This window comes from Dromiciops gliroides, chromosome 3 (genome assembly GCF_019393635.1).
Source record: "Dromiciops gliroides isolate mDroGli1 chromosome 3, mDroGli1.pri, whole genome shotgun sequence".
Lineage (NCBI taxonomy): Eukaryota > Metazoa > Chordata > Mammalia > Microbiotheria > Microbiotheriidae > Dromiciops > Dromiciops gliroides.
In genome coordinates, this window is record NC_057863.1 from 627,469,434 (window position 1) to 627,481,521 (window position 12,088).

The 12,088-nt window shown below is 42.9% G+C and overlaps 2 long non-coding RNA genes across 2 annotated transcripts in view; both read right to left on the minus strand.

Moving 5' to 3' along the window:
- Positions 1 to 4,165: 4,165 nt before the first annotated feature.
- LOC122745903 lies at positions 4,166 to 9,315 on the minus strand. Its single transcript, XR_006355504.1, has 2 exons — positions 9,265 to 9,315; positions 4,166 to 4,931 (listed from the first exon to the last, which is right to left on the minus strand). It is a non-coding gene; the product is annotated as an uncharacterized LOC122745903 (long non-coding RNA).
- A 38-nt stretch (positions 9,316 to 9,353) lies between these two features.
- The window catches only part of LOC122745901, a 33,797-nt gene continuing 31,062 nt past the window's right edge, over positions 9,354 to 12,088 (minus strand). Inside the window, exon 3 of the long non-coding RNA XR_006355502.1 lies at positions 9,354 to 9,485. This is a non-coding gene — a long non-coding RNA (uncharacterized LOC122745901). The remainder of the gene's footprint in view (positions 9,486 to 12,088) is intronic.

A 12,088-nucleotide genomic window follows, 5' to 3' on the forward strand; every position in this document is an offset into this window, starting at 1 on the left:
AAGTCACTTAACCCCAATTGCCTCACTAAAAAAAAAACCAAAACAAAAAAACAAAGAATGACCCTGTCCTCAAGTTCTCCTTATAAAGGGAGGAGGAAAGATATGTAAATAGCTATGTGTTGTTCAGTTATGTCTGACTCTTTGTGACCCCTTTGGGGGTTTTCTTGACAAAGATACTAAAGTGGCTCACCATTTCTTTCTCCAGCTCATTTTATAAATGAGGAAACTGAGGCGAACAGGGTTAAGTGATTTGCCCCAAGTCACCCAGCTAGAAAGTATTGGAGGCTAGCTTTGAACTCAGAAAGTTGAGTCTTCCTAACTGCAGGCTGGATGCTCTATCCGCTATACCACCAAGCTGCAGATAGCTATCTATCTACTTATATGATATGTGAGACCCAGTTAGAGTAAATTATCTCCTCACTCTTCCTCACACGTCCCACATCCATTCAATTGCCAAATCTTGTGTCTATTTCCACAATGCCTCTTCCATCGACCCCCTGCTCACTACTCATAAAGCCACCACCTTAATCCCGAACCTCACCACCTCTAGCCTGGACCGTTCCAATAAGCTTGTTGTTGTTGTTGAGGCAATTGGGGTTAAGTGACTTGCCCGGGGTCACACAGCTAGTAAGTGTCAAGTGTCTGAGTCCAGACTTGAACTCAGGTCCTCCTGAATCCAGGGCCAGTGCTCTATCCACTGCGCCACCTAGCTGCCCCCAATAACCTTCTAATTGGTCTCAGCCTTTTCTTTCCCCATTCCATTCCATCCTCCAAATGGATACCAAAGTGATTTTTCTTAAGCACAAATCTGACTGTGCCATTCCTCTGCCCAATATATCCAGTGGTTCCTTATTGCTTCTAGGATAAATTCCCCTGTCTAGAATTTAAAGTCCTCATAACTTGGCCCCAACCTACCTTTCCAGCCTCTCTATATACGTCAATCCTCTTCTTGAACTCTACAATCCAGCCAAGTTGGCTTGTGTATTGTTCCTTGTACACAATACTCCATCTCTCATCTCTCTACCTTTGTACTGGGCCTCTCCCATGTCTGGAATGCACCCCTTCCACACCTCCACCTCTTAGAATCTCTTACCCCCTTTAAGATTCAACTCAAGCATTACTTTCAACTCAGGACCTTTCTTAATCCCCCTCCCCCCCCCCCACTAGAGCCCCGCCTTCCAAAATCACTCTATTTCTTTTAATGATCAGGGATGTCTTGGGAAGACTTTTTGATTAGATATTTGTGTAGCCAGTTCCCCTCTGCTGATAAAAAGATAGTATACAGATAGCCACTTTGGTTTCTGTATTTGTTTGTTTGTTTTTTGGGTGAGGCAATTGGGGTTAAGTGGCTTGCCCAGGGTCTCACAGCTAGTAAGACTGGATTTGAACTCTGGTCCTCCTGACTAGCTGTCCCTCTGTATTTATTTTGTAAATTCTCTGTTTACACATATATAAATATTGTCTCTCCTGATAGAACATAATCTCCTTGAGGGAAGGGCCTGCTTCATTTTTGTCTCTGTAGGGCATAGCACAATATCTGCCACATAGTCAGGTAGTAGCATGGAGTTTCTTGAATATGGGGAGGGTGACATGGTCAGACCTGCATGTCTAAAACATGACTCAGTAGCTTCACCCCCACATCCCCCAAAAGCCCTTCCCCTTTTCTAAACTTCCCTATCACTGTCAAGCTATCACCATCTTCCAATTCATCCAGGTTCTCCACTTCCCTGTTACCCTTAACTACTCCTCATTCACTCTACATATCTATGTAAGCAAGGCCATCTTTTACTTCAATTCTTACCTTGCCTTTAATCACTGAATGGGTGTTGCCTCAGACAAACTGAGACCTGAAAAAAGGCTGAGGTCTCCCATTGCATCTAGGGCCATCTCCAGTCATCCTGATCTACATCTTGCCACTGGACCCTAATGACCCTGGAGGACAGAGTAAGGTTGATGACTTTGCACAGCTCTGCCTTGCTTAAATCCAATGTACTTGTTGGTCAAGATATTATCCCCTGATGTCATTGGTCCTCTTCAAGAACGAAGGACAGGACGAACAACATATCTGTGACTGAATCTTGTCCCATCTACATTCGCTTTGTATATGAACCTTCTATCTACTACCCTGCTGTAGGCCCTCATTACTTCACCCCTAAGCTTTCACAGCTGGGTGGCTTGGTGGATAGAGAGGTGGGTTTGGAGACCTAAGTTCAAATCCAGCCTCAGATGCTTCCTAGCTGTGTGACCCTGGGCAAGGCACTTAACCCTGTTTGCCTGTTTCCTCATCTGTAAAATGAGCTAAAGAAGGAGATGGCAAATTGATCCAGTATCTCTGCCAATTAAACACCAAAAGTGTCATGAAGAGTCAGACACAACTGAACAATAACAATAACAACTACAATTTTGGGAAAGGGGTGCTAGATCTGTTCCCCCCTCTTCCCTTCATCCCCTTACCCCAATTTGCTGCTGCTGGTTAAGCTTTCAACTCAGGGGCTGGGCCAGAAAACATCATAGCCTTGGTGCTGGACTGCTGGTCACAAAACTTGGCATGGATTCTACCCTGGACCTCCTGCTACCTTGCTCTTCTGACATAGCAATCTCCAGTCTCTTTCATCCATAAGCATAAATGGATGGCCAGAATAGAGACACAAACAGCAGGGTTATGCTCTCAGCGCTCAGCCCCTCTCTCTAGATAAGAGAGGGCATTAAGTAGCTCATCCTCCGAAACCAAGTCTAGCTCCATAACCAGCCAATAAATGAGGCTCCTCTTTGTCATGTGACTAGCAGACCCCGCCTGCCCGCCTTCCCCCCTGTGATGAAATAATGAGATTTAGCAAATACTCAAAGACCCACCTGGAGATTAATCTAGACTGATTGAATCAAGTGAGAGTGATTGACTGCTGATTAGCCTACTTCAAGTTAACTGGATTGTAATCACACCTTGAGAACACCTTCAGAACCAATTAATTTGGATGATGCCAACCAATCAGCTTGAAGCAGTATGTAAGGACCGCCTCTCTTCCAGACCTATAAAAAGCTTCCACAATGAGTTTGCTGGAGAGAGTTGGTGATTGAAGCAGGCTTGTGGCAGAGGACTTGAGGAAGAACCAGACCAGGCTGCAACGCTAGGCTAAATAGGCTTTTTTCTTAACTTTCTGAACTCCATGGGAATATCTGTATGCTTTAATAAATGTTTAATGCCCAAGGACTGGTGCTAAAGCTTCTAATTTAAGGTGACCACAATTTATATTTTAAATATCACCCATCAGTTACAGAATGCTTGTGAATGCTTGAAATCTCTATAAAGCACTTAAATTACATAGTCATACCTCACTGGAAGCAAGCTCCCTGGCTTCTTCCTTATGGGGGAGTGCATTAGCACAGCACTGATGTTTGCTTCCCTGCTCTCCCGGGCCCCATTGCATTTGAAAAATAGAAGATAAAAAGTTCAATAATGAATAAACATTTATTGAGCACCTACTAAGTGCCAGGAATTGTGTTAAAAACTGTGGACACAAATACCAGAGAGAGAGAGAGAGAGAGAGAGAGAATTTCTGCCTTCAGGGATCTTATAAATTAATATAAAAACAAATGTTCGCTTGGCCAAAAATCACTTAAGGCTCCAGAACTCCACTGGAGGGAGTGGAGAAGAGGGCCTGGGTTCAGATCCTTTCTTGCTACCACAACATGACCATAGACAAGTCACTTCCTTGATTTGGGTTTCAATGTGCTCATCTGTGAAATGGGAGGGTTGGACAAGATGGCCTTGGAAGTCCTTTCTAGCTCCGAATCTATGACCCTATGAATTATACATCTTCAGACAGAGACTGGAATGAGAGAGTATAGAAGAAGGAACTCTCTCATGGGTCCCAAAAGAAAGACTTTGTTGGCTGTTGGGTCTTTCCCTGCTTGATTCCTCTGTGTCTCTTTTTTCAGTGTTTTTTCCCCCACTGTAAAGTCCCCTTCTGCACTTCTCTCCTAATCTTTTCCTCTCCATTTACCCCAAACAAAACACAATGTGATTCCCAGGAGGGTTTGCAGGGACTTGGTTAAGCAAGGCACTACCATTACTGGAATATTTACTGCCATATACTATTCTATCTGCAAGCCATTCACTCATGCTACCCCAAACCCCATTTTCTGGAAGTCAGGAGAGAAAGCAACCTAAGAAGAAAAGCTTTTTATTCTATTCTCCCCCTTTTCAATGAGATGCAGAGCTAATGGGGTTTTACGATTACCCCACCCATGCAAAGCTGGTGATTAATGACTTGAGGCAGATTTGTGTTGTTTCAGAATAAATGTAAAATAAATTTAAAAGCCCATGATTCATGAGAGATAATATAACAGTCTGTCTGTTCTGGGTCTATGGAAATGGAGCCAGGACATGTTTATTCAGGGTCCCTGCTTGGCTTTCTTGATGCAGGATGAGGCACATTGCTAATTATCCCTGAAGCCCACGAAATGACCATGAAAGGGAAAAAAATACTCTCGAGATGGTATCCAGGCCTTAAAAAGATGGAAATCTCTGAGGACACGTTGAGCACTTAAATCCCACAAACAAGCACACACATGCCACCCTTCTCAGATGGTGGAGCTCAACCCTTTTGAAGAAATCCTTGGAAGAAAGCGCTGGCTTTCAAGTCGATTCAGTTCGAGGAACATATCTCCAGGTCTAAGTGAGTGCAGGGCAGCATGGCTTCAGGCATGGCCTTGGAGCCAGGGAACAGATGGGTTCAAGTTGCTCTTCTTACACATACTACCTATGTGACACTAGGTAAGTCATTTAACCTCTTGGCTCCAGGCAATTCTCTAAGGCTGGAAATCACTATCCCCAGAATGGGAAGGAGTTTCCCCACTAAGGAGTTGTTCATGCTGATGAAATCACAGCCTCCATTTAAAAATTTTTTCTAGGCATCTAGCACAATAGATACCTGGAAAACAAAGAAAAAAAAACCGGTTTTTACTCTCAAAGAGCTTATATTTTGAAAGAATATTAGCATATCACTACCAATAAACTTGGCAGCTAGGTGGTGCTGCAGTGGATAGAGTGCTGGGCCTGGAGTAAGGAAGACTCATCTTCCTGAATTCAAATCCATCTTCAGGCACTAGCTGTGTGACCCTGGGCAAGTCACTTAACCCTCTTTGCCTCAGTTTCATCACCTGTAAAATAAACTGGAGGGCAGCTAGGTGGTGCAGTGGATAAAGCACCAGCCCTGGATTCAGGAGGACCTGAGTTCAAATCTGGCCTCGGACACTTGACACTTACTAGCTGTGTGACCCTGGGCAAGTCACTTAACCTTCATTGCCCTGCAAAGAAAAAAAAAACATGCACAAAAAGGCAATGAAAATGAATTGGAGAAGAAAATCACAGACCATTCCAGTATCCTTGCCAAGAAAAACCCCAAATGGGGTCATGAAAACCAATACATTAATGACATGATTTTATAATCAGTTTTGTATTTAAACATTTTTGCAAAGTATATAAATACTTTGACAGATCTGTGACCTCACCAATGTGAGTTCTTATTTCAGTGATGCAGACTGTGGCCCAACCACCCCTCTCATTCTTGAGACTCTTCACTTCCACAGAGGGGTCTACCCAATGTGTAGATGTCTTTCTCTAGTTCTTTTTTTTTTTGTGGGGCAGTGAGGGTTAAGTGACTTGCCTAGGGTCACACAACTAGTAGGTGTTGAGTATCTGAGGCTGGATTTGAACTCAGGTCCTCCTGAATCCAGGGCTGGTGCTTTATCCACTGTGCCACCTAGTTACCTCTCTAGTTCTTTTGACATTGCAACCTGTGACATCCTGTTACAATAATTAGCGTGTTTAAAGCCTAGAGAAGGATTTCTCTACATAGTTACGACATAGTTATCTCCTCTTCAGATAGGGAGCTGATTTCAGACAAAAAGTTCTGAGTCCAGTCACAATCACTCTGAGCCTTCAGTTTGGAAAATTCCCAACATTTAGGCAGAAGTTAGGCTCTTTGACTACAATTATAACAGTCTCTAGTAAACTCCTAGTCTCTTCGTGGTTGAGGCAAAAATCAATTTACTGGAAATGTTTGTTTAGTGAAAAGGCTGATTATATTATATAATACCTGTGGTTAGAGAGACTAGGAAGGGAAGATAGGGAAAGAGACAAACTTTTCTAGGCACTTCTTCCTGGCTTTAAGATACTTCAAGACCCAGTGACCATTCCTGCCCTGCCCCATACCACAATTCCCTTATTCACCACAGATCGATACTAGCTTTGCTCCTCAGAAGTGTGCTAGAAGCCCAACTTACACAACTCTGTGCTTCTGGAATTTCAGTCTCTTCCAGTTAATATAGCTCCTTTCTTTTATACTAATTCCTTTAAGGGAATGACCAATTTTCTCACACAATGACTTTGATTCAAGGAGATGGTACATACCCTTTTCCACACTTGGTTTCAGATAATTGATTCAATCAAGAAGTATTCTAATCTCATCTTAGGGCAACTAGGTGGCTCAGTGGATAGAGTGCCAGGCCAAGATTCATTTTCCTGAGTTCAAATCTGGCCTCAGACACTTCCTAGCTGTGTGACCCTAGGCTAGTCACTAAACCCTGTTAATCTCAGTATCCTCGATTATAAAATGATCTAGAGAAGGAAATGGCAAACCACTCTAATATCTTTGCCAAGAAAACTTCAATTTGGGGTCATGAAGAGTTGGACAGGCTGAAACAATTCAACAACAACAACAACAACAATAATAACAACAACAAAAAACTCCTTTTAAGTGAGTGGACTAATCAATGGAGCCCCGTCCTTACTCATGAATACATGAGAGCTGTCCTTGGTCCCTTACTCTCAGCACATAATCAGCCAACTCTTTCCCCATCATGTATCCCTCTGATGGCATCCTTTACTTTGCTTCTCTTGTGCAATTTCTTGGTTGCTGAATGAGTGGAAAACCATTTATTAAGAAGTTACAATGTGCCAGGCACTGTGCTAAGTGCTAGGGATACAAATTGGTTATTTAGTTGTTGAGTAATTTCAATTATATCTGATTCTTCCTGACCCCATTTGGAGTTTTCTTGGTAAAGATAGTGGAGCGATTTGCCATTTTCTTCTCCAGTCCATTTCACAGGGGAGGAAGTGAAATAAAGAGGGTTAAGTGATTTGACCAGGGTCACTCAGCTAGTAATTGTCTGAGGTTGGATTTGAATTCAGGTCTTCCTGACTCCAAGTCTGGTGCTCTGTTCACTATGGTGCCACCTAGCTGCCTGTAATCAGAGGAGCTAGGTTTAAATTCTCTTGCTATTTGTGTGACCTTGAGCAAGTCACTTCTCTCTAAGTCTTGGTTTCTTCATCTGTTAAATGAGGAATTTGGACTAATGACCTCAATATCCCTCCCATCTCCAAGTCAATGATCCTATGATCTAGTTAACAACAAAAAAAAATATTCTCTATATCCTCCTCTGCACAAAGAATAAGTCAGTTATCCTACCTGTCCCCAGCTTCCTCGCCTACAAAGAAGCCCTTCCAGTTTCAGATCTATAATCCTGTAAAACACCATGTATTTTCAAAGAAGGAGATAGAAAACAGAGCCAGGGACCATTTCATTTTTGTCTCTCTACTTCCAGGGCCTAGCACACAGGGCCTGGCTTGTCTTGTTGTTCAGTCATTTCAGTCATGTCCAACTCTTCATGACACCATTTGGGGTTTTCTTGGCAAAGATACTGGAGTGGTTTGCTGTTTCCTTCTCTGAGTCATTTTGCAGATGAAGAAACTGAGGCAAAAAGGTTTAAGGGACTTGCCCAGAGTCACACAGCTAATAAATGTCTGAGGAAGGGCAGCTAGGTGGCACAGTGGATAAAGCACTGGCCCTGAATTCAGGAGGACCTGAGTTCGAATCCAGCCTCAGACATTTGACACTTACTAGCTGTGTGACCCTGGGAAAGTCACTTAACCCTCATTGCCCTGCCAAAAAAAAAAAGTCCCTTCCACCAAGTATTGTACTTAGAGTTAGAGGAGCTGGGTTCAAATCCCAAGTATGCCACTTACTAACAGTATGTCATTTCAACCTTTTAGGTCTGTTTCCTCATCAATATAATTAAGGGGAAGATTAGATGTTCTTTTAGTTTCCTTTCAGCACTAATATTCTGCCAGAGAGGTAGCACAGTGGATGGAGCATTGGACCTGGATTCAGGTAGATCTGAGTTCAAATCATTCCTCAGACATTATGATGCTGAGCAAGTCACTTAACCACTATTTGCCTCAGTTTCTTCATCTCTTAAGTGGAAATAATAATAGCACCTACCCACTCACCCCTAACCCCACCCATATTGTTATGAGGATAGAATGAGATAAGATGTGTAAAGTGCTTTGCAAACCTTAAAATACTATATAAATTCAAATCTGACCTCAAACACTTGACACTTACTAGCTGTGTACCCCTGGGCAAATCACTTAACCCTCTTTGCCCCCCCCCCAAAATACTATATAACTGCTAGCAGTTATTATTATCTTTGACATATCTTTCATCTCTTCAGACCTTTGGAGGTCATCCAGTTCAACATTCTCATTTTACAGAAGGGAAAACTGAGGCCCATGGAAAAGAAATTGCATGCCTAAGGTCATGTAGCTATTAAGTGTCTGAGGGGAGGATTTGAACCCAGCTCTTTCTGACTTCCAGTTCAGTACTCTATCCACTATGTCATTTACAGATGTGTTCTCCACAGGCTCCTTTATCACTTGGATTAAAATATTTGGGGCACAGGATCATAGATTTAGATCTGAAAGGAATCTCAGAAGCCATTTGATCTAACTCCTTCATTTCACAGATGAGTAAACTGAGGCCCAAAGAAATGAAGTACCTTGCCAAAGGTTACATGGGTATTAAATGACTCCAAATCCAGCATTTTTGCACCATTCCCCTGCCTTTCATCATCTCTGGGGAAATTCTTCCCCAGTAGGGGAAAAATGTTCTATGTGAAAACAGATAAGCTGGGTTCCAGTCCTGGCTCTGATACTCCCTAGCTTGGTGACCCTGAGCAAGTCACTTGACCTCTCTAAGCCTCAGTTTAACTATCTGAAAAATGAGGGGTGGGGGGGGGATGGGTTTGCCTCTGTGATATCTTTCAGCTTTGGTCATATGATATGGATCCTAACTTTAAGGTCAATCATTATTCAAAGAAAAATCTGTTCAAATCAATATTTCTTGGTTAAGATGGATTCTAGAATGCCCCATCCTTTAAATTAATAATAATAATAATAACAGTTAACATCTATATAGCACTTACCATGAGCCAGATATTGTGCTAAGCACTGTATAAATATTATCTCATTTGATCGTCACAATTTGGGAGGTAGGTGCTATTATTCTCTCCATTTTATAGATGAAGAAACTGAGGCAGACAGAGGTAAAGTGACTTGCCCAAGGTCACACAGCTAGTAAGTGTCAGAACTTCGTTCTTCCTCACTCCAGGCCTGACACTCTATTCAGTGTGGCACATATCAGCTCCTAAAATTAGAGAGAGAAAAAAATCATGTTCTCCTTTTTTTTTTTTTTTGGGCGGGGCAACGGGGGTTAAGTGACTTGCCCAGGGTCACACAGCTAGTGTCAAGTGTCTGAGGCTGGATTTTAACTCAGGTCCTCCTGAATCCAGGCCCAGTGCTTTATCCACTGCGCCACCTAGCTGCCCCTATGTTCTCCTTTTTTGAAGGAGTCTGTCCAGGGACTGAGTTGCTGGGCTCTCCCTTTAATTCCTTTGGTTGGAGCCAGTGAATTTCCAGTCAGATTGAAGAGGAAAACAAGATGATAGTCTTGAGGGATCAGACAGCAGGAAGGTCTGGATTTGTCCCACCAGAGCTGCCACTGTCCAAACTCATTTTTTTCATCACAGGAAGTCCCAACTTCATGGGACAGAGTTAAAAAAGAAACTCTGGTTATAAATAATCATGTGAGTTTCTCCCAGGCACAAGGCAGTCAAGAGGGAGCATGCAAACAGACAAGTGCGCACTTGAGAACATCTAAAGGCACCAAAATAAAACTGATAAGAGCCTGGAGAAGTCTGGTTCATGGGAAAGGAATGGAAACTAGAGCTGCAGGAGACAGCCCTGCCAGGTCCCTGCTGTATCCACTTCCTGTGCTTGGAATGTATTTCCACAAATTCAGAGGCAGCCTGCAGTGCAGCCTGGCCTGGGTTGCTGCTTGCCACTGATCCAATCTACAGCAGAGGAACTGCAAGGGCTGGGTGGTGGCTCTGGTCTATATCAGCACCAGGAGGCTTCAGGCAGTCCTGGCGAGCACAGTCAGCAGTCTGGTCTTGGCTGCTGCTGCCAGCCTTGGGCTTAAACCTTCCCACTGCTTTATGGTACTCATCTTAAAAGAGAACTATCTCTCTATTCAGGGGAGATAGTGTTGTTGTTGCTGTAGTTGTTGTTATTATAATTCTATCAAATGTGATTTACTGGTTTTCAGGTTGTGCCCCCTCCTTTCTCCAGGAGCTGGCTTGCCATCTTCCTCTCCCCTTTAACCCTGACCTTCATCCTTGGGGACTTCGACATACAGGGTGATGACTGATTTGGCCTCCTGGTCCTTAGACTTTTCAGTTCCCATGTTCAACATCTCTATACCATCTTAGCCATCCATGGAGATGAAATTGAGAATTTTTTTTTACAAAGGATAAAGAAAATTGGTACTCCTACTTTTGAAAACTGTCTATTCATATTTCTTGCCCTTCTGTCTCCGATTTTGTTGTTCCATCATTTCAGTCATGTCTAGATGACTCTTTGAGACCCCCATTTTGGGCTTTCTTAGAATGGTTTGCCGCTTCCTTCTCCAGCTCATTTTACAGATGAGGAAATTGAGACAAACAGGGTTAAGTGACTCACCCAGGGTCACTCAACTAGTAAATGTCTGAGGCTAGATTTGAACTCAGGACCTCATGACTCAAAGGCTGGTATTCTATCCACATATCTGTCTGTCTCCAATAGCTATTTCTTGGTACTCATCCTCCTTGTCACTGTTAACTATCTCCTCCTCCCAGGTACCCTCTGAAATCAATCAATGAATCTAGAAACATTTGCGGGGGGGGGGGGGGGGGCAGGGCAATGAGGGTTAAGTGACTTGCCCAGGGTCACACAGCTAGTAAGTGTCAAGTGTCTGAGACCGGATTTGAACTCAGGTCCTCCTGAATCCAGGGCCAGTGCTTTATCCACTGTGCCACCTAGCTGCCCCCTAAATCTAGAAACATTTAAGGAACACCCACATGTGCGAGGCACTGTGCTAGGTGCCGAGGATATAAATAAAAAGAATTCAATAGTCCTTAAGCTTAAAGAATTTGTATCCTCTCCCACTGTTAGCTTCCTTAATTCTATTCTCCCTTGTTTCTCCTCTTACCTGACTATTATTATAAATATTGTTATTTTTTAAAGACCCAAATTTGTAATTTTTAAAAACCCAATATAAAAAAACAAACCCTAATTTGTTCTTGGGCTACATTAAGGGAACTATAGTTCCTTCTCAGTGCATCTTAGATATGACTATGATGGTGGAGATTTATATAATATACCTAGCTTCTTGATCCATGGAAATATAAGATAATTTCTCAAAAAAGCAGTCCATTCTATTCCCTCCTCTTTGATTCAAAGCCCAGCTCATCCTCCATCTGCAATTCTTATGCAAGGTACATTAATTGATGGATTAGTCTAAGAGGGTACTGATCCAAGCCTACATCATAATTAGAACAGAGCACAGCTGTAACCCATTTTTCTTTTGGGCAAGAAGAATCAGACTCCACTCCAAAAGGAGGGGTGGAGTCCTGTGGTGTGTGCCTGCCTGCATTTCTTTCCTAAGGCATGTCGGATTCAAACAGATCTGTCCAGTCCTGTTCTCACAGATGACGCAACATGACTAGAAAGGAAGTGGGGAATTGACTTACAACTCCAGGCTAAGGAATGTCACGTCTCTGAAGCGTTCTTCATATTCCCAGAAATATGTCATGACCAGAGAGGAGGAATGACTCAGAATTCTGCTGGCTTTGAACAGATCGAGCCCTAAGAAGGAGGCATTCTAACTAGGACAAAGTACTAGAAAGTACATTGGATTTCCAAAGGAGATGT